This window comes from Pseudonaja textilis, chromosome 1 (genome assembly GCF_049901715.1).
Source record: "Pseudonaja textilis isolate UNSWEBS1 chromosome 1, rPseTex1.2, whole genome shotgun sequence".
NCBI classification, from domain to species: domain Eukaryota; kingdom Metazoa; phylum Chordata; class Lepidosauria; order Squamata; family Elapidae; genus Pseudonaja; species Pseudonaja textilis.
The window spans coordinates 219,004,819-219,025,362 of NC_141990.1; the positions used below are offsets into that span (position 1 = coordinate 219,004,819).

Here is a 20,544-nt window from a genome sequence, read left to right on the forward strand (position 1 = left end):
CTGCAGAGAATCTGGCAGAGATGAATTCATCAGAATGACCTTAAGATGAGAATCATAGTGAATATGAAGCTCTTAATTTGGCAACTTAATTTGTTTCTTATCTTTGGAACTTCAGAGTTTTCCATCTCTGCTACTCATATCCGAATGGAAGCATAGTTCATATAATACACAAGATAGCCAATGGTTTAGTTGACTGGATAATCATCAACCAAATGAGTAGAAGTGAGGAGCACTTGTGGGAAGCTGTTGAGATATGGTTTGAGATATGGTTTGCCAATCTATGCACCGTGGAGTCCTTGGTGTTCTCTGGGCTTGGTTGTTTGTGTGAACTCCATAATTCAACCCTTACCTACAGATATCCTCTCTCATTGGATCTAGCCACTGTCACACATTCTTTGCTTCTTCTTCCTATACAATCTGGATTATTGTAGTGGTTGGAGGTATAAGGCTTCATTTTGTTTCAATGTATTTCTAAGTGACTCAGTGTGTGGCTTTGCCAGAAAACGCCTGTGGCATGATGAGATGTTGCAAATAAGCCCTTTCAAGTGTGTGAGTTATTCACATACTTCCTTCTTTTAAAAACCCAGGAGAGAATATCCACAATTCATTCCAGCAGCCAAGAATTATGGCTTAGGCCTTTCACACTTAAAGCATGTGCCTGCTTCCTTAATCTAGATTAATATTACATAATATGCTCCCTCCAAAGGCTATGCTAAATGAGAAGTTTTTAAAATGTTCCCAATTTGTTTTATCTTCATGTAATGTGTCAGCTGATCATGATCATATTTCAAATATCTGCTCTGAAAGGAAGACACTTAGGGTATTCTATATGGGTAATAACACCAGGGAAGTTGGAAGGCCGTAATCCTTTCACCCTTCATTTTTCTATCTGATTTGTCATTCTTTTTAGCACCATATTAAAACATCAGCATGATATCAATGGGGCAGCTTCCAGAGAATATTTAACAGTTAATTATGTTGTACTTGAACATGCCATAATTTGATATGGTTGGTTCTACTACATTTTCAGAAATGTGAAACAGAAACAGAAGAAGAGGAAAATATAATATATCTATATAAGTATTTCCTATCCCGTTGCCCTCCAGATGTGATAATTCTCCAACTTTCTAACTTCCCAAGCTAATCAGTCTTGGCCATGCTGACTAACAATTCTAAAAGTTCCCCTCCCAATACATCTCATGACTCAGTTTTTAGGAGTCTATGAAACAGTGCTTGAGCCATAAAGTGAACTGTATATGGTAGACCAGGGCAGGGGTGGGCTGCTGGGGGTTCGAAGGGGTTTGGGAGAGCCCCTAGCTAAGATTATGTGCAGTTTGGAGAACCCAAAATCCCACTCCTGGCTGGCCCTGCCCACCCCACCCCACCCCTCCAAGGAGTCCCCATGTGGCCCATTTTGGATGCAGGTAAGTGCAGGGTGAACTCAGAGGCTCAGGGAGGGCAAAAATGGCTCTCCCAGAAGTTCAGGAAGACTGGAAATGGGCCTGTTTCCGGCTTCCAGACAACCTCTGGAGCTTGGGGAGGCTGTTTTTGCCCTCCCGGAGGCTCAAGGAAAGCCTCTGGAGCCCGGGGAGAACAAAAATGCCCCCCCCCATGGTTCAAGAGGCTGACTAGGCCATGCCCACCATGGCCACGCCCACCCAGCAACTGGGCAGAGAACCCTTTGCTAAAATTTTTGAAACTCACCCCTGAACCAGGGGTGTCAAACTTGCAGCCCATGGGTTGGATGTGTCATGTGCTGGCCATGCCCACCTCTATTTTAGCAAAGGGAAAAAAGTCATAATATATCACGTGATGTCATCAGGATGATGCGAGTTCGACACTCCTGCATTTTAACAGACAGGGTGAGCAGGAAAGGAAGGATCAGGGCCAGTGGTGGGATTCAAATAATTTAACAACCAGTTTTCTGCTCTAATGATTTTTTCCAACAACCAGTTCACCAAACTGCTCAGAAAGTTAACAACTGGTTCTTCCGAAGTGATTCGAACTGGCTGAATCCCACCATTGATCAGGGCAATTATATTATCTCTACTACTGGTTTTTGGATATCCTGTTTTTAGTCTGTATTAACTTGAGGAACAAATTTCCAATTCTTTGAATAGCAGTTTCTATTACTGTACATATTTTAAACGTGTAGTTTTCTTTCTTAAAGTAAGCATCTTTGTTTTATACCGTGGATCTATTGTCATACTGAAATTATTGCTGCTTTGTTTATATTTGAATATCACAAGAGGAAATTAGTGCATGAAGTCTTACGCTGTAAACGGTTTGTTTTTAATCCCATCCAACTTGGAGTGTATGAGAAAACCCATAGTTCCAAGCCCACAAAAACCAAATTCCATTATTAATTAAGATTATTTATAGATGTACTGTATATCTCAACATGCTTATAAACATTTCCAATGATTTAGACATTTTATTAGGTTATAAGATAAAATACAAAATACAAAAGTAAACAGGAAGACACAGTGGTGGGAAATGGGGAAAGAAAGGTGAGGAGGGACTGGCGAAAAGAAAAGAAGAAATGTTGACTTCCACTCCCTCTGTTGCAGTAAAATAAAGCATCAACATCAAACCACATAACCATAACATAAACTAGCCATTTCTATAAAAATATATAACTCTAATCAGTAAAACCCAAAGTCAAGGTTTCATTTTTTTCCACTTCAAGCACAAAGTTCAGAAGCGCTCTCCATGTGGAAACAAAGGTACTTATATACTTTTCTTTAACTAAAAGTCGATTTAGCCATTTCTGCCAACTCCATCAGCTTCTGTAGCCATTCATCCATAGTGGGAATCAAAATGTCCTTCCATTTTTGTTCATACAACAGTCTTGCTTCTGTCAGCATATATAAGATCAAAGTTCCAATTTTTTTCTCCAAGCCTTTTTCCATTAAAATGCTTAGCAACATTTCAATAGCAACAATTTCACATACTGTATAGGGAAAAAAATCCCCCCAAGGCCAGACTTTCACCTCCATCAAGCACTCTACTGACACTTCAGGTACCACTCAGAAATATCTCAGCAGCTTGATTGAGGTGAAAGTCTGGCCTTGGTGGGATTATATTTCCTATATACAGTATGTGAAATTGTTGGTATTGAAGGTAGATTTGATCTGTCTGCCCAATGATTGGAAAGACTCTATTGCCAAATAAATGAAAGCAAACTACAAACAGTGTTAGTAGATGTAAAACTGGATGTGAGTTTGATCTCATTCTTTTTCCAGTTTCCCTGTAACATTGACATGAAAATAAATTCTGTAGAAATTTTTCTTCCTCCCTTTGTTCGTCTCTCCCTCCCTCCCTTCCTTCCGACACAAGAAATTGGCACATAATGTTTTCAAATTATGTGGTCAATATCTCTGACTGACTGAGATCACGCATATTTATTTGGATATCCATAACATTTACTTTCACATAAATGCTGCCACGGATCAAATTATTAAAGTAGATCACAATATTTGGAATGTAGATGCAGCCATCCAACTGGCGAAGGCCTGAGATAACTTTCCAGGCATTCCCAAAGCTCCTCCCCTCTTCTGCTCTTATGGCGTCTATGGACTTATGGATTTTTACATGGCTCATTAAGAATATGTTAGCTTTTGGAAACCTATTGTGATGATTGGGGAGAATGTTGGCTTTTCAGCAGGAGAATCAAATGGAAAATAAGGGTGTATTACAATTTTACAAGTCTCTTGGAAATGTCATCTAAAAAGATCAAGGGAAGCTGAAATTGCTTTTTTTTTTTTCTTATGGAAAAGGCTAAAACCATTTCAGTTTTCTCTTTAGAAGAAAAACAAAATAAACTCAAGATGGACACAGGGTAAAGGTAACTGGAAGTATCAGCAGCATGACCAGTTAGGGAGCAATAAAATGATTTGGTGCATGCTAGTCTAAAATTCATTGTCATTTTATAGGTGTATTGCCACCTATATGGATCCACACTTGCCACTTATATCTGTGTAATGCAGACCCATGCTCCTAACAGCTTGTTTACAAATACAGAAAGCACAGGTGCCAGACCAAGCATGTATATGGCTTTTCTATCCAATTACTTTTTCTTCTAATAGGATAATGATTGGGTAGGAAAAAACAAATGCAGGGCTAGCCCCATAGAACCTCTAACTTTGCTTTGAATAGTAGTGGTTTTATAGGCATCCTTAAAGGACCATCAGAGATCTACTCAAGTATCTTGTATATTTCAATGCATGCCAGGGTATTCTTTAGTCAGGCATTGTGCATTTTCCAAGAACGATGCTTCAACTTCCCCTTTGACATTTAAAGGGACCTTGAGTTGAACTTCTCAAATTGCATTGCACAACTGTTTGGAGCAATGAGATGCCAATAGCTAGTCCTGGACAGATCAGTTCCCACTCAGTTGGTAATGGAATTCACACACTAGTATTGTAGCCCTGTAGGATCAAATCATGGAGGTAAGTATCAATATTTTCAGTGTTTTTAAAGAAAGGAGGAAAGAATGGATAATGATAACCACCTATGACTTTGTATTCAGATTTCTGAAGTGCAAATTTTGGTTAACAAAAGCAACAGATTCTTGGCAAATAACTGGATGAAAAAATATAAGAGGACTATTCTATCTTGCTACCCAGTTTATTGTTCTTGAAAGCTAATTTATGGGTTACATGAATCTTTGGATCAGTGTGTCCAACCTTGGAAACTTTAAGACTGGTGGACTTCAACTTCCAGAATTCCCTAGCCAGCATACCTGGCTGAGGAATTCTGGGAATTGAAGCCCACCAGTCTTAAAGTTGCCAAGGTTAGACAGCCTTGCATTAAATGTAATCCAAAGTTCCTTATGTCACAAAGTTATCTTCTTTCTAGAGAGTTTCACCACTCAAACAGAAATAATATGTAAGTGGCCTTTTTCTCAGTGGAACTGAGACTATAACTCAGCTTTCCTAACATTATCCAGATATATGGTCACTGGTTACCAACATCCCAATCATTATGTTGCCCAGGCTTATATCTTTCTGATTTAACGTATCTCGAAAGCACCAACCTGGGGAGAGCTATTGTAATATATTTCTTTCAAGCCTCTGTTTTGTGAACCAGGGACATGACTCTTGGGTAGCCACCTAGAAAGAACCAAGGGTGTGGAGGAAAAGAAAGAGCAATGCTTGTTCAATAGAAAATAACTCAAAAGAAAAGAAAAACAAGGAGATGGAATGTAAAGAGAGCTGACTGAATAAGCTCAAACTGACATCATGGATTCCTTTGTTCCAATGCTTTGTTCCCAATGGATACATTAATTACAAAGACTTCACTCCACTGGTGTTATGTCCTAATTAAAATTAGGCTGGGTATGTCATTGTTTCTGAGAGTCTTTGGCCTCATGGCTGGAATAAAGCTCCAAATGTTTGCAATACAATGGAAAGAAGTGAGGTGGTCAGATTTTGGCAGGCAAGAAAAGAGAAGGAGGGAGGGAAAAAGGGACATTGTAACCTGCTGAGAGTTTGGAGCTCAGTTTTGGGATATATAAAAATCCTCCAGCCGGTATGTTGTCAGCATAGACAATTCATGGTATGTGACAACTGATTCTTAACTCAGTCAAACTCCATATTTGTTTCGGGAAAGGAGAGTAGAAGGTTCTATTTTTTTTTAATGCTTTCCTGATTTTGGCTCATCAGTTTTTATATTCTCCTTCTTATTGCTGTCTATGGCACCTGTCTCTGTAATAAATTAAGTGTCCAACCGCCTTTAATGAATCCTAGGGGAAGGAACTGGAAAGTTATTGCAGGATGACATGTCCTTTTGACAACAGATATACCCAGGAAACACACACATTAAAATCTGTTAGTGTTATGATAGGAGGTGATCCATGTCTCAGCCAGTGGGTTTTAAAATATTTGCATTTAACAAACACAGACACACTTAATAGGTGGGGATGATTAACTCTGACATCACAGAAGCAAGTTGCTAAAATATGTGCTTGGATGAATTGGAGGGAAAAGATTACTTTACATTTCTGTGAATTTTTCTCTGGGTGCTACCTTATAAGAGGAGTTTCATTAGCTATTGTTCTAACAGAACAAGCAGTCACTCAACCAGACTTCGGTGGTGCCCTTTGGGACCAATCTCATGCTGTGGTTGCGCCATGCCATTTTACAAAATGAAAATCTTTTGGTAAATAAATACTGGGTGTAGGTTTTGACCATAGAATATCCTCTTTTGCAGAACCCTGCAAACCCCAAACCACATTTCGTGTTTCTGTTTTTGAAAGGTGGAACTTCCCAGGAGTTTTGGGGCGTGAGGCACAAAGAAGCTGGGAAGAGAAGAGATAAAAGGAACATATAGTTCGGCTCGGTCTCCATGGTTTTGCATGGAAACAATTCCTGCACGTTTGCAACTTTTTTGTTCTCAGAAAGCCACACTTTGCCTGTTTCTATTAATCCTGGTAATTCTGAGAAATGTGTGCAGTTCGTTCCAATCTTGCCCATAATGACAAAATGGCTGAAAGCAAGACGAGATGTTTCCCTCCCCCCTCTTCTTTTGTAACCTTTCTCTCTTTTTACTGGATCCATTCTCAGTGTGGTTTAAACTTTACACTCGCTTCCCTGTTGTTCTGGAGTGTTTGCATGAACTCCATGAACCTCATCACGTGTGCTGGTATTTATGTTGACACAGGCAGCTTTGCAAGCCTTCTGTTTGTCTTGCCACCACATCTATATGGTTTGGCAGGAGCCCACAGCTTGGTTTCGACTGCTTATAAATCAGCTTCCCCCCCACTCCCCATCCCCCATGCATACACTTTAGCACCAAACTTTTTTTTTTAATGTATCCAAGGCTGGGCTTCTTTCCCTGCCATGGCTCAAATGGACCTGCATTTGCAGTTTTGCTGGGAGTCTGTTCTGCAGGTAGTTGGCTTAGTTAATTGCTCCCCCCCCCAAAATAAATAAATAAAATAATCTCCCAGTTCTGCATCTTCCAACATGCTCCTTGTTATTTCAGTTAGGGAACAATTCTTCATCTCTGCCATGCCCTATTTTTCTGGGGTCGGGTTACTGTGGTTTCATGCACAGTCCTTTGCTATTTTTTAGATACATTGGGACCTGGTATATACTTTCCCCCATTGACTGTGCAATACTTTCTGCATTATCGGAAAGCACCACAAATCCTTTTTAAAGCCTCTAGCATTTGATTCTTTTGACTGAGAAACAGCAAAAGGTGGATTTTGCATAACAGTCTGTGGATCTGAGGAAAATAGTTGTTTCCACCCAGCGGGATCTGAGGAAGTAGTCAAGCAAATCCAGCATTGGGAGGATGATAGATGGAGCTTTGAATTGCAAGACGTATTATCTTTGAACATGGAAATGACATCGATGCATGTACAAAGGAGGCGGAGTTTGCAATATCACGCTCCATCTGCCATCATGCTGATTGTGATCTCTCTCTATTTGTTGCCCATAGAAGCCACTGGGTATTACCTGTAGGCCAGAGGTGGCATTCAGCCAGTTCTGACAGGTTCTGAAGTACTGGTAGTGGAAATTTTGAATAGTTCGGAGAACCAGTAAATACCACCTCTGACTGGCCCCTGCCCCCATCTATTCGCTGCCTCCCAAGTCCCAGCAGATCAGCTGGGTCTTCTTTTGTTGCCCTGCAAAGGAAAACACAGCTGGAAATCAGGTTAGTGGGATGGCTAGGGAATGGGGATTTTACAGTATCCTTCCCCTGGAGTGGGGTGGAAACAGTGATTTTACAGTATCCATCCGCTGCCACGCCCACCAAGCCATGCCCACCAAGCCACACCCACCAAGCCACACCACACCCACCAAACTATACCATGCCCACCAAGCCACGCCCACAGAACCAGTAGTTAAAAAAATTGAAAACCACCACTGCTGTAGTCTAGGGCTGTCAAATTCCTGGACCACGGACCGGATATATCATGCACTGGCCACGCCCACAAAGGTTTAGCAAAGGGGAAAAAAGTTCCCTTACATCACATGTTGCTGCCATGATGATATGAATTTGACACCCATGCTCTAGCCCTTTCGCCTTTATACTTTATGCACACCTGGATTGACTTATAATGGCAAAATGTTCTTTGGTTAAACATTTCAAATTACAAACAGCATCTCTGTGTCTCTGGAGGAGCTTGGTGCTGGCATCAGAATGATGAAAGCATCACACCACAAACGCCACCACTTTTTGACATCCCATTGCACATACAAACGAGGTGGCCCCTTTTCTCAGGATGCATTCATGATTGTATCTTCCTTTCCCCCTTTACAGTCACCACTGTCTTTGCCCCCTTTCCCAGTGCTATAAATGCATTTGTGTGACTGTAGCATTTTATTGCTTGCATAACAATGGCTGCCATTAAACCTCACTCTCGTTTCATCCTTTCTCTGTGATATAGTTTACTGAGAACAGACTAGACACCAGATCTGTTGAACTGAGCGCCTTTTGTCTAACGTGCAGTGGAATCTTACAGAAATTCTCTCAGCTGAAGACATTTTGTCCATTTGTCAAGTAAATGATAAATTTATGTTAATTTGGGTCAACAGAACTTTCTTTCTCCTTAATACAATTAGAGGTTGCTGTAGAATTAAAACAGATGCCATTGAGGACCCAAGTGCAATTCATTACTCTTATCTATCTTCTTTCTGACCTATTTTTATACTGGCTGATATGACTCACTACTTTTGGAATGCATTGTAGCAGGTTTGCTCTCTCCTTTTCTTGGGACAATCAGTTTGCAAATTACCATAATCTTTTGCATTTCTCCCCCCCCCCCCTCACCAGCAAACACATTTTTGTCTCCATCTTGCTCTTCTGGGCCATGCAGATTACACCTTTCCTTCCTCTTCCATTTTCTGCTGCATGTATCACAGTTTGTTAACGTCTAAGCAATGAATTCAAAATAAAAACTAATAGCAAATGTTAGCTCTCAGATAAACCTGCAATATTCTTTATATGAGTTACATGAAGATTTAGGCTCTCTCCCCTTCTCTTCCAGATGGTTATTGAATAGCTTTTGAAAATACCCATCTTAAAGCCTGGATATTTTCTCATAGAAGTCTGAGAGGTTTTTTTCAAAAGCCTTTGGCTCAGATTTACATTCTTTAAAATACACAATAGCAGAGTCACCACCAAGCAAATCATCTCAGCTCTTCTACCATTTGCAATGTCCCTGGCTCTTTTCTTCTATGGGTTTCTCCTATCCAGCACAAAGGCAATTCCCTGAAACTACAGGAACACCAAATGATCAGAGGGAGAATTCTGGTCCTTCCTGCTGCTCCATGAGTGAATATTCCCTGATTCCATTTTTGAAACTTGTCTGCTTTCATTTCTATTGTTTCCTTGAGCTGCTCGGTAGACTCACAATTTCTCTAGTCCACAACAAAATTCGTTGCACACATACTACAGCTATTGTAGCCCATAATTATATAGGTCATTGACATGTTCTCTCTCTCTGTGTTAATGTTTCTGAGAGCGAGAATTTAATGAGAGCAAGGATTAGTGAAGCAGATTTTATAACAATAACAATAAAATCTTCCAGTTAGGATTCAGGCCTGGTTATGGGACAGAAATGGCATTGATCAGACATGTTGATGATCTTTGGCAAGAGAGCGATGGGGATAGTGTATCCATCCTCACTCTTCCTGACTTCTTAGTGGCCTTCAACAATGCATGCAGGACCATGGTATCCTTTTGGGCTGGCTATGAGGGCTGTGGCTGGTGGCTTAGTCTCAGGCTGGTTCACCTCCTTTCTCCAAGACCAATTCCAACTGGTGTTAATAGGGAATAAGAGGTTCAGCTCGGCTACTATCTTGTGCCATGCTATAGGGTTCAGTATTCTCTCCACACCCCACTCCTTTTTAACATCAAGGTGAAGCCCCTGGGTGAGATCATCTGTCACCATGGGTTGAGGTATCAGCAGTATGCTGATGATAGTCAGCTTTACATCTCCATCCCTGGTGATCCAAGTGATGCTGTGGCTGCCCTTTTGCAGTACCTGGAGGTTGGGAAAGGGGAGGGGCTGGATAAGAACAGTGGGCTTTGACTGAACCCTGACGAGACTGAATGGCTTTGGGTACATGGGCCACCGAGATTTGGGACTTTGTTATCTTTAATTCTGGATGGAGTTGCACTACCTCATATGGATCCAGTTAGCAATTTGGGAGTTCTGGGGGTGGGGAGGTTCCCTGAACTCAAAGAGCAGGTGGGTCTAGTGGCTAGGAAAGCCTTTGGGCAGTTTTGGGTTGTGTTATGTTTGGGAAAAGAGAGGCTGAACCAGAACATGAGTGCAACAATACTTTATTATAACAATAAAGGGCTGACCGTGCTTGCCAAGCCGGGAACTGGCTCGCAGCGATCAGCAACTGGTTGGACCCCGCAGCCTGCTTTTATAGCTGGCTGCTGGGGAGAACCAACCAATGGGTAAAGGGAGAACGCCCCGCAAAGTGAATGGACCTGAGTGAGAACTCCTAGAGTCCTCAGGACATAACACCCCTTCCCCCAGATGCGAACACGCATAGTCCTTGAGGTAGGCAGGAGGTTTATGTTGGCGCCCGGGCGGCGCAGCTCTGGAACGCTGACTGTCCGCTCAGAGTCTGTCTGGGAAGGCAGAGCCGGGTATGTGTCACCAACGTGCCCCTCGGTTCGGGCAGGCCCGGGACTCGTAGGGTTGGTCACTGGGGACGTGCTCCCGTAAGCTGGATCGGGCTGGTCCACCGTCTGGGCGCCGCTGTCCGTGCTCGGGCTTTCTGGACTGACTGTTGGTGTGTACTGGTCGCCGGGAAGGATGTGGATGTGGGGTTGATGCTGAGACCTCCCGTCGCTTTGTGATTCTGGGTCCCTGCTAGTGTGGGTGCTGAGGCGCCTCCGCAGCTGGTCCAGGTGCCTTCTCCAGACCCGGCCGTCCTCCAGTCTGACCCGATACGACCTTGGTCCGGTGATGGCCACGATCTCGCCCGGGATCCACAGGGGGTCTCCAGCGAAGTTCCTCGCGAATACTGGCTCCTGTAAGATAAAATGTCTAACCCCGATGTGGAAGCGAGGGGAGAGTCAGGGCAGTATTGTGGGTGAAGTCTGTCCAATACAGTCCTTAGACGCCTGCCCATCAGGAGCTCAGCTGGGGACTTGTTGGTGGCTGAACATGGAGTTGAATGCTGGCTCATCAGGAAACGCAAGAGTTTGTGGTGCCAGTCATCCTTACTGAACCTAGCCAGGGCTTCTTTAGTGGTCCTGACGGCCCTCTCAGCCAATCCGTTACTGGCAGGATGAAAAGGGGCTGTGAAAATGTGGCGGATACCCAGGTTGGCAGCGAAACGGCTGAACTTGGTTGATGCGAACTGTGGGCCATTGTCGGAGACAATGGAGTCGGGTAGCCCGTGTGTAACAAACAGGCGTGTTAATACGTTGGTGATTGCTTGTGTGGTGGTCGTGGATAGCTGTGCAACGTCAATCCATTTAGAATAGGCGTCCCACGACCACTAGGAACATTTTCCCATGCAAGGGGCCGGCCAGGTCGATGTGGATTCTGGACCACGGAGCGCTGGCGCTCTCCCATTTAGTGGGGGTGGCAATGGGAGGAGCCGGACGGGATTCCTGGCAGATGTTGCAGGAACTCACCCAACTGACAACGTCCTCGCCGAGGCCTGGCCACCATACGTAGCTGCGTGCTAATGCCTTCATTCTCACGATGCCAGGGTGTCCCTCGTGCAACGCCTCCAGGACCCGGGTACGTAGTGAGGTCGGGATGACCACTCGAGTGCCCCACAGTAGACAGCCCTGCAAACTGGACAGCTCCTGCATGCGGGTCTTGAAAGGTGAGAATTTGTTTTCCACATTGCCACCCGGCCACCCCTCCTCACCCAGTCGAGCACCTGGGCGGCGTTTTGTCTGCCTTGGTTTTAGCAGCAATGTCCAGGGCAGTGATGGGGAGGTCCAATTGGGTTACCTCGAAAATGGCGTGGACAGGAGCAGGGTCTTCAGCTGGAGCCGGCAAGGGACAGCGGCTGAGAGCGTCAGCGTGGGACAGTGTTTTACCTGGCCGGTGTAAGAGTCTGTAGGAGTAGGCTGCTAGGAAGAGGGTCCATCTTGTCATCCTAGGGGAAAGGACTTGAGGGGTCTGTTTGTCTCCGGCTAGTAGACCCAGAAGGGGCTTGTGGTCTGTGACCAGCTCGAAAAATGGCCAAAGAGAAATTCGTGAAATTTTTCACTGCTGCAACAGCTGCTAGAGCTTCCTTATCGATCTGGCTGTAATTACGCTCTGTTGCGGAGAGCGTCCTGGAGAAAAAGGCAATGGGCGCCATGGCGCCATTGGGAAGCCTGTGGCTTAATACTGCCCCAATTCCAAAGGGGATGCGTCTGCTGCCAGGACTAAAGGAAGGTTGGGGTCGAATTGAATAAGTACCGCCTCTGACGTGAGTAGTGATTTCACGGCATGAAAAGCATGGTCTTCTTTGTGCCCCCAGTGCCAAGGTGACTTTTTATCCAGTAATCTGTGTAGGGGTTCAGCTACTGATGCTTTATGGGGCAAGAAAGACGCGTAAAAGTTTAATAGCCCCAAGAAGGCCTGTAGTTCAGTTTTGGAGGTTGGAGTGGGTGCCTCATGAATTGCCTTAACCTTGGACTCCAGGGGTGAATGCCTGAGGCGTCAATTTTATAACCCAGAAAGTCCACCTGTCTAGTGGCAATGGCGCATTTTTCTTTTTTTCAATTTGAGGCCATGCTGTCTGAACCTCTCTAACACTGCTCGAACTCTCTGGAAGAGTTGGGGTCTGTCCCTGGCCGAGACTAAGATGTCGTCGAAGTAGGGTACTACTCCAGGAGGCCCTGTAAAATCCGCTCCATGAGGGATTGAAAGATACCTGGGGCAACACTTACGCCAAATTGGAGACGCTTGCATCGGAAAGCACCCCTGTGAGTGACGATGGTCTGGAGTTCCGCTGTTTGGTTATCAACAGGGAACTGTTGATACGCTTGAGACATGTCCAATTTGGCAAAAATGCTGCCAGGTTCAAAAGTGTGTAATAAATGCTGAATGACGGGCACTGGGTAAGCGCTAACTTGTAGAAACTTATTGATTGTGGTCTTGTAGTCCGAGCAAATTCTCAGGCTACCGTCTTTTTGAGGGTGTGACAATGGCGTCTCCCATTTGGCGAAATCTGTTGGCTCAATGACCCCTTGTTTTAATAGTTTATCCAATTCAGCATCTAGTTTTGGCCGAATAGCGAATGGGACCCTACGCGGTTTTAGCCTGATTGGTACTGCCTGGGGTCGACTGAGAACAATATTGGGGTACCGTTATAACACCCCAGCTCATCGCTGAATACATCTGAGTAATCAGCGAATAAGGAGTCAGTGTCTGAGGTTGAGACAGCATGGACTCCTGTTAGGCCTAGGCCGAGATGGGGAAACCAATCGAGCCCCAATAAGGTAGGGAGATTGCCGTTAACTACCACTAGAGGTAGGTGACCTTTAAAAGCTTTAAAACTGACAAGGAACTTGCCTCTGCCGATTACAGGAATGGTCCTCCCTGGTAGTCCTTCAGGCTAAACTGGCACTTCTGGAGCCGGCTAGTTGATAGGCTGGGCTGGAGCCTCTTGAGGGTGTTCCACGGGATAATTGAGAGTGCTGACCCTGTGTCAACCTCCATGCGCACGGTTTACCTTCTAAGTAAACAGAGAGAGATTTTACTAACAGTGTGGCAAGTGTGCTTGGCACGGTGATGTGTGCGACAGTTCAATACTTGCCTGTGCGGCCCGAGTGTGAGACGGGGGTGCCTTTGTGTTGAGCTTTGAGGGGCTTGGCAGACTCTCGCGATGTGCCCCTTTTTGGCAGTTATTGCAGGTGGCTCCTTTAAACTTGCAGGTGGCCCTCAGATGAGATCCACCACAAGCTAGGCACAGGGTGATGTGCTTGGGTGGACCGATGTTTTCTTGTTTGGGTCCTACCTGCGGCCGTCTGTCGTTGGAGAGGCGGTGGACGTCGTTTTCATCACTCAGGGATTCCTCTGCTACCACCTCCTCGGAGTGGACTGGAATTGATGTCAACTTGGCAGTCGGGCCATGGATTTCGGTGGCTGAGTGCGCTGCCAGTTCTGCTGCTAAGGCCTCCTCGACTGCTTGTGCGAGATTGAGGTCTTTTTCACGAGGAGCGCCTTTGAAGGTGTAGGTCCTTGACCCCGCAGACTAGTTGATCGAGGAGCATGTCCTCCAGGTAGGTTCCAAACCCACAATGCAATGCTGCTGTTCTGAGAGCGGCCATATACTGATTAATGGTTTCCTTGTCCGCTTGCTTCCTCATACGGAAGGTGAATCTCCTGGCAATCTGTGAGGGCCTGGGGGAATAGTGGTTAGTGAGGATTTCAAGTAGCTCTGACCAAGGACGTTTTCAACTCACGTGGAGCCACGAGGGCTGTGGCAGTATCGAAGGCGATGGCCCCACAGTAGATCAGGAAATACGATTTTTTCCGATGTTCTCCAGCATCAGCAAGTCCAATTGCATCTATATAATGGTTAAAGCGGTTCTTGTATGATTCCCACTTCTCCTCATCCGGTTTGAGCGCTGGGAATACTGGATTGGAGTTCATGGTGATGGGGCCGGTAGAACAACCTGTGGAAAAAATCTCTCTGGGGCAGCAGAAAAATGCTCTAGTGCCTGTGGCAGGCAAGTGATTTCAGCTCTGGAGAGGCTTTTCGCAGTCCTCTCTCTCTCTCTGGGGTTAGCCAAGTTTGGCCGTCAGCCGTTGGCGGCGTTTGGTCGCGCCTGAGTGGGCGTTAGTGACTTGACTACGGCACCGTGCTGTGCCTTTTAGGTTTGAAATTCAAATGACAGCCGTTTGAATTTCGCGCCTAAACAATGAGCGGTTGCGGCTCGCAGCGCTTCACTTTCCCTGTAGCTGGGCTAACAAGCGGCTACAGACGCTTCTAACTTTTCGTTCTGACCGCTCTCTCTGGCCGTGGATCAGTGTTCGCTTCTATTGCTTGCTGGCGCTTTCTCTGTCAGCGGACCAGCGTTCGCTCTTTGTTTGCTCTTTTGCTTGCTGACCGCTCTCTCTGGCTGCGGATCAGCGTTGCTCTGCTCGCCGGCCGATCGCTCTCTCTGGCTGCGGATCGGCGGCTAGTGACTCAGCGGTTGCAAGGTGCTTCTGGTAGCCATCCCATCCTCGTCGCCAGTGTTATGTTTGGGAAAAGAGAGGCTGAACCAGAGCATGAGTGCAACAATACTTTATTATAACAATAAAGGGCTGACCGTGCTTGCCAAGCCGGGAACTGGCTCGCAGCGATCAGCAACTGGTTGGACCCTGCAGCCTGCTTTTATAGCTGGCTGCTGGGGAGAACCAACCAATGGGTAAAGGGGAGAACGCCCCCGCAAAGTGAATGGACCTGAGTGAGAACTCCTAGAGTCCTCAGGACATAACAGGTTGTGTGCCAATTGTGGCTATTTCTGGATTGGGAGTCTCTGTGTTCAGTCATTCAGGCCCAAGTCATCTCACGACTGAACTACTATATGGGACTACCCTTGAAGAACATTCAGATGCTACAGCTGTTGCAAAGCACAGCAGCACAGGCAGTTCCTGCAGTCTCAAGAATGGCTCATGTAACACCACTGGTCCACAAGCTGCATGAGTTGCTGGGCTGCTTCCGGGTACATTTCAAGGTGATGGTCATCATTTTTAAAGCCCTTCATGGCATAGGTTCAGTTTACTTGAGGGATTGTCTAATTCCATTGGGATTGGGCTGACCCACCTGTGCTGGTAACAGAGGCATGTTGCCAGCCTCATCAGCCCAATTATTCCAGCTGGTGGGATCCAGAAGGGACTTCTCTACCTTTGCTCCTGCCCTGTGGAACATCTTGCCCTTCAGTGTGAGATCAGCCCTGACCCTCCTAATTTTTCTGGAAGAGACTAAAATCCTGGTTCTGCCAGTTAGCTTGGGGCTCTAATGGGGGAGTATCACAGTGGAAGTGATTGATCCATTAACATCGTATCCCACCTCTCCCCCATCCCGCTTCCCTCTCCCATCTTTTAACCGGGCCATGAATTTCTGGATTTTATACTAACTTGTTTATGCTCTTAGTTTACATAGTTTTTATTTTTAAATTATTGTAAGCCACCCAGAGTTACCTTGAGGTAAGATGGGCGGCCTATAAATGTTATAAATAAATAAATAATAGAAAGGGGATTTGTTCACAGGAAATCCATTACAGAGAAAAACAAAGCTTGACACCTAACTGACCACATCCTACTAGAAAGAGAATCACAGCATGTTATGCAAGGTTGCCTGTGAAGAAAGGCAAATGTAAGTGATTTCCAAGTAGCAATCTTGTAAAAAAGGAGGCAGACAGAGTAACAGACAAAACAGGGTTACAGAATATATAATTAATGTTCTGTGCACACCCTGATATTTCCTTATGGTCAGTGGGTCCAGAGATGCTGAAGAATCCATGTCATTGAATTCATATCTCCCAAAGAACAAAGATCAAGTAGAATAACCATGTAAAGGTCTGATTATAACTCAATATGATTTTCCATTAGTGCGAAGAGTACGTGGCAATAACAAATTGTACAGATGAATTTATGTAGCTGTCAAGAAACTGCTAAGACGTGACAAACTTTCTCTCTGGAACCAAAATGATGAAAGATTGCAAAGCAAACATTGTAAGAGGTGAGTTTTCCATTTTAATGTCTGTTTTTACTACATACTTCATTAGGCAAGTTGTATTCCATGCTGATTCCACTCACTTGAAGCTCAAGATTTGAAAGCTTTGGAAAGAAAAAAATCAAGCGTTGTGCGTTTGTTTGACCTTGCTCCCCAGTGAGCCTGAAATATTCCCAAGAGGGAGAATTACCCATCTTCACAGGTTCCATAAAGCTTCCTTCTGATTCTTAGAAACTCGGGCCAAGTGTGTGTCTTCATGCATTTCTGCTGGTGCATTTATATGATTATTACTCACATTCACTTTTTTTTAAAAAAGAAAAAAACAATATTTTTCTCATTTTGCTGGGGAAAAAAAAAAGCAGAAACACATATCATAAAGCCAGTGAAGCAAAGTATCAACCAATCTGAAGTCAGAGTACAGTACCTATAAAATGATTGCAATGAAGTTCATAGATGTTTGATAAGAATTGACAGAAGTGGTGGGGATTTTCAATAGGATGAGAACTGAGAGGTTAGTCCCCCTCCCCGCTTTTTTTTTCTGCCATGGTAGAAAAGTTGTGAACTCAGACTGAAGAATGACTAAACTCTCCTCCTGTCAAATTCCTAGGAAGGGTGGGAGACGTTTTTGCTGCTGTTACCTGCTTTCTCATTTCCTTCAGCTATCTGACTTCATGATGTCTTGAAGCCACTTGACTGTTCTCACAGGGGGTGCCAGAGAAGGATTTGGTGAACCACAAAAAAGCAAACTGGTAAAGGTCAAATAAATCATGAGAATGCAGGATAAAGTTTTGCTTACTTTTTTGGAGGCTATATTTGGAGGGAAATAGGATCTGCTTATGTGAATGCACATCTATTAAATGTCTGGGAACTTTTTGATGGCTCTCAAATAAAAACTTGGAGAGGAAAGAAATACCAGTGTTGGAATGAGCCAGCAAGTATACAGTTTAGCATATTAGGAAAAGGAATTTTGATGGAGCTTATGCAGGAAATTCCAACCCTTCTCTTGCCATCTATATCTTCAGGCCTATTCAGTATTATTCACAATTGATTTCTGACATTCACTGAGGAGCTGGTGCCTTCCCAGTTTATCATCACAGCAACTTTGGAAGGTAGATCAGACTGGGAGATGGTTCTGCATCTATGGAAATCCAGCAAGCTCCGTGGCTGACTGAGGATCTGAATTCAACATTATCCAGGCTTGCTGTGTTATAGAATGAGATTCATTGTGCTGTAGAGAAAGTGATTTTCTGGTGTGTCCTTCAGGAGAGATTGAGAGAATAGGATACCTTGGGGAAAAATAACTGGAGAGCTCTCTTCAAAAATCATATGAATCTGTTCATTATCATCCCTAAATATAGACCATACAGTAGATTGGGTTTAAATTACAAGAAGGCAAATTCCAGTTGAATATTAGTAAAAACTTTCTTACAGCAAAGCAATTTGATATTGGAACTGGTTACCCATTGTAGAGCAGTGATATGCTTCCTATTGCTAGACACATTCAACAGAAGCTGGATGGTCATCTTTTGGGAGTGATTTAATTTGGATTTATCCACTGAGCAGATTGATGGACTTAATAGCCTGCATAGCTCATGCCATGGCATTTACTGCTTTTACAAATATGCATATTAAGTGGCATAAAGGAAGGGAAGTTGAGAGGAAAAAGATTGTTTTCCTCTTTAAATCATAAACAGTATACTCTAAATTTCTAGGTGTTGTATGAAAGAAAACACTGTCACAGTCTTGAAATTATAGCTGCACTAAGGTTTTTTTCTTTTGGATTTTAACATCATTCTCATGAAATCTATTAGAAAAGAAGTTGTTTCTGATCTTTCACTGTGTAAATATCAGTTTCATCATATAGTGATATCTCCAGCAAGTTTCTTTGGTTGAATAATCTTTGATTCAATCTGGAAAATAAAAAGGATAATGGAATCATGGAAGGGCCATTGGAGATCTTCTAGTCCAATCTCCCCACCCAGGACAGGAATCTTCAGAAGTTCCCAAACAGCTGTTCAACCTTTGCTCAGTAATGAAGTGCTCACAACTTTGAGAGAGAGGCTGTTCCACTGGTTAACAACCCTTAGGTTAGAAAATTCCTCCTTATTTTGAATTTGGATTTTCTTTTGGAAAACTTCCATTGATTTGTTCATGTCCTACTCTTAGGAGCTATGATGAATAAATCCATCTCTTCTTCTCTGTGACAGCCTTTAAGGTTTAGAAGAATGCTATCATGTCTTTCCTTAGTTTTCTCTTATTTATGCTAAATGTCTCCACTTCCTTTAAGAGTTCTTTTTAGCTTTTAAGACCCCTTCTCTCTTCTTTACATTCATCAGTTTTTCCAGTTCACAGACATCCTTCTTGTATTGCTGTGTCCAGAACTAGACATAGTATTCCAGATGTGGTCAAACCAGCAGAGCACAGAGAGGAACTATCAGTTCCCATGCTATTCCACTGTTGACAGCTCACAATTTCGTTAATTTTTTTGGCAGCTGAGCATCCTGCTAGCTTATGCTTGATCTGTGGTCTACCAGAACACCCAGAACCTTCTCACATGTAGTACTGCTGAGCCAGATACCACCTATCTGGTACTCAAGTTTCTGTTTTTTTTTATTAAAAAAACTCTACATTTCTTGCCATTGAACTGCTAGCAAGTTTGTTGAATAGGGCCCAATATTTGTCAATCAAATTCCTTTTGAACCTTGAGCCTCTTCTAATACCTCAGAAAATCAACCCTGCTCAAAGTATTCTTTTTGCTTGGTGTCTCAGTAATTGACAGGCTCCACAGACCTGTTGAATGGTCCCCCTTTTCAGTGATTCATTCTTACCTCACTCTAATCTTCGACCTCTAGCCTTGCCATTTCTCAGGTCAGCCATTTCTCTCTTGCCTCTCCCCATTTTACCACAGAGTTTCAGCATCCAGTTTCTGGAGGTTGAACCTTAAATTTTTGTTTTCCAACACTCTTCCAGCTGCCCTAGCAACATATAATCTGGGTTAAAGGGATTAGGAAAAAGTACAAAAAAAAGATGCTGAGACTCTAGAAAGGATGAAGAGAAGAGCAACAAAGATGATTATGGGGCTGGAGGTTAAAACATGTGAAGAATAGTTCCAGGACTTTGGTATGCCTAGTCTAATGAAGAGAAGGAGTAGGGTGACCAGCAGTCATCCCATATTTGAGAGGCTGTCACAGGGAAGAAGGGGACAACCTATTCTCCAAAGCACCTGTGGGTAGGACAAGAAGTAATGGATGGAAGCTTATCAAGGAGAGATCCAACTTAGATCTGAGGAGACATTTCCTGACAATGAGAACAATTAACTTGTTTAATAGTTTGCCTCTAGAAGTTATGAGTGCTCCATCACTGGAGATTTTAAAGAAAAGATTGGACCATTTGTCCAGAATGGCATAGGGTCTTCTGCTAGAGCAGGGAATTAGACTAGAAGACCTCCTTACAATTCTGTTATTCTGTATTCTATTATGTATATTTGTGCCTAAATTGCCATTTCCCATCACATTATCTTTACAATTTACAGGGGCTTTTAAATGCAATAGAGGAATAGTGGCAAGCAGTCTGGAGAGCCTTAATGCTTTTGTTTATTTTACTTTTTTCTAACCATCAACATTGCCTCACATAGCTTACCATCATCGCCACTTCTCAACATTTTTTCTTTCCTTCTGAGCCACCAGACAAATGCACATAAATACATTGAGGGATTGGGAAGGGAGAAGATTTCCTGAGATTAAGACAATGCTTTATTTCTGCTATGGGAAAAAATGCATAAAATGCAGAGATGCTAGAATCCTCAAAGAAGAGATGAAGAGTAGAAAGCCAGGGATTTGGATTGGGCAGAGGAATTTGTGGGCAAGGGGGAAGAACAATTTGAATCTATTTA

General features: G+C 43.7%; 1 long non-coding RNA gene across 1 annotated transcript in view; it reads left to right on the forward strand.

Moving 5' to 3' along the window:
- Positions 1 to 4,371: 4,371 nt before the first annotated feature.
- Positions 4,372 to 20,544, forward strand: part of LOC148128024 (uncharacterized) — a 61,141-nt gene continuing 44,968 nt past the window's right edge. The window contains exons 1-2 of the long non-coding RNA XR_015741312.1: positions 4,372 to 4,451; positions 16,529 to 16,658. This is a non-coding gene — a long non-coding RNA (uncharacterized LOC148128024). The remainder of the gene's footprint in view (positions 4,452 to 16,528; positions 16,659 to 20,544) is intronic.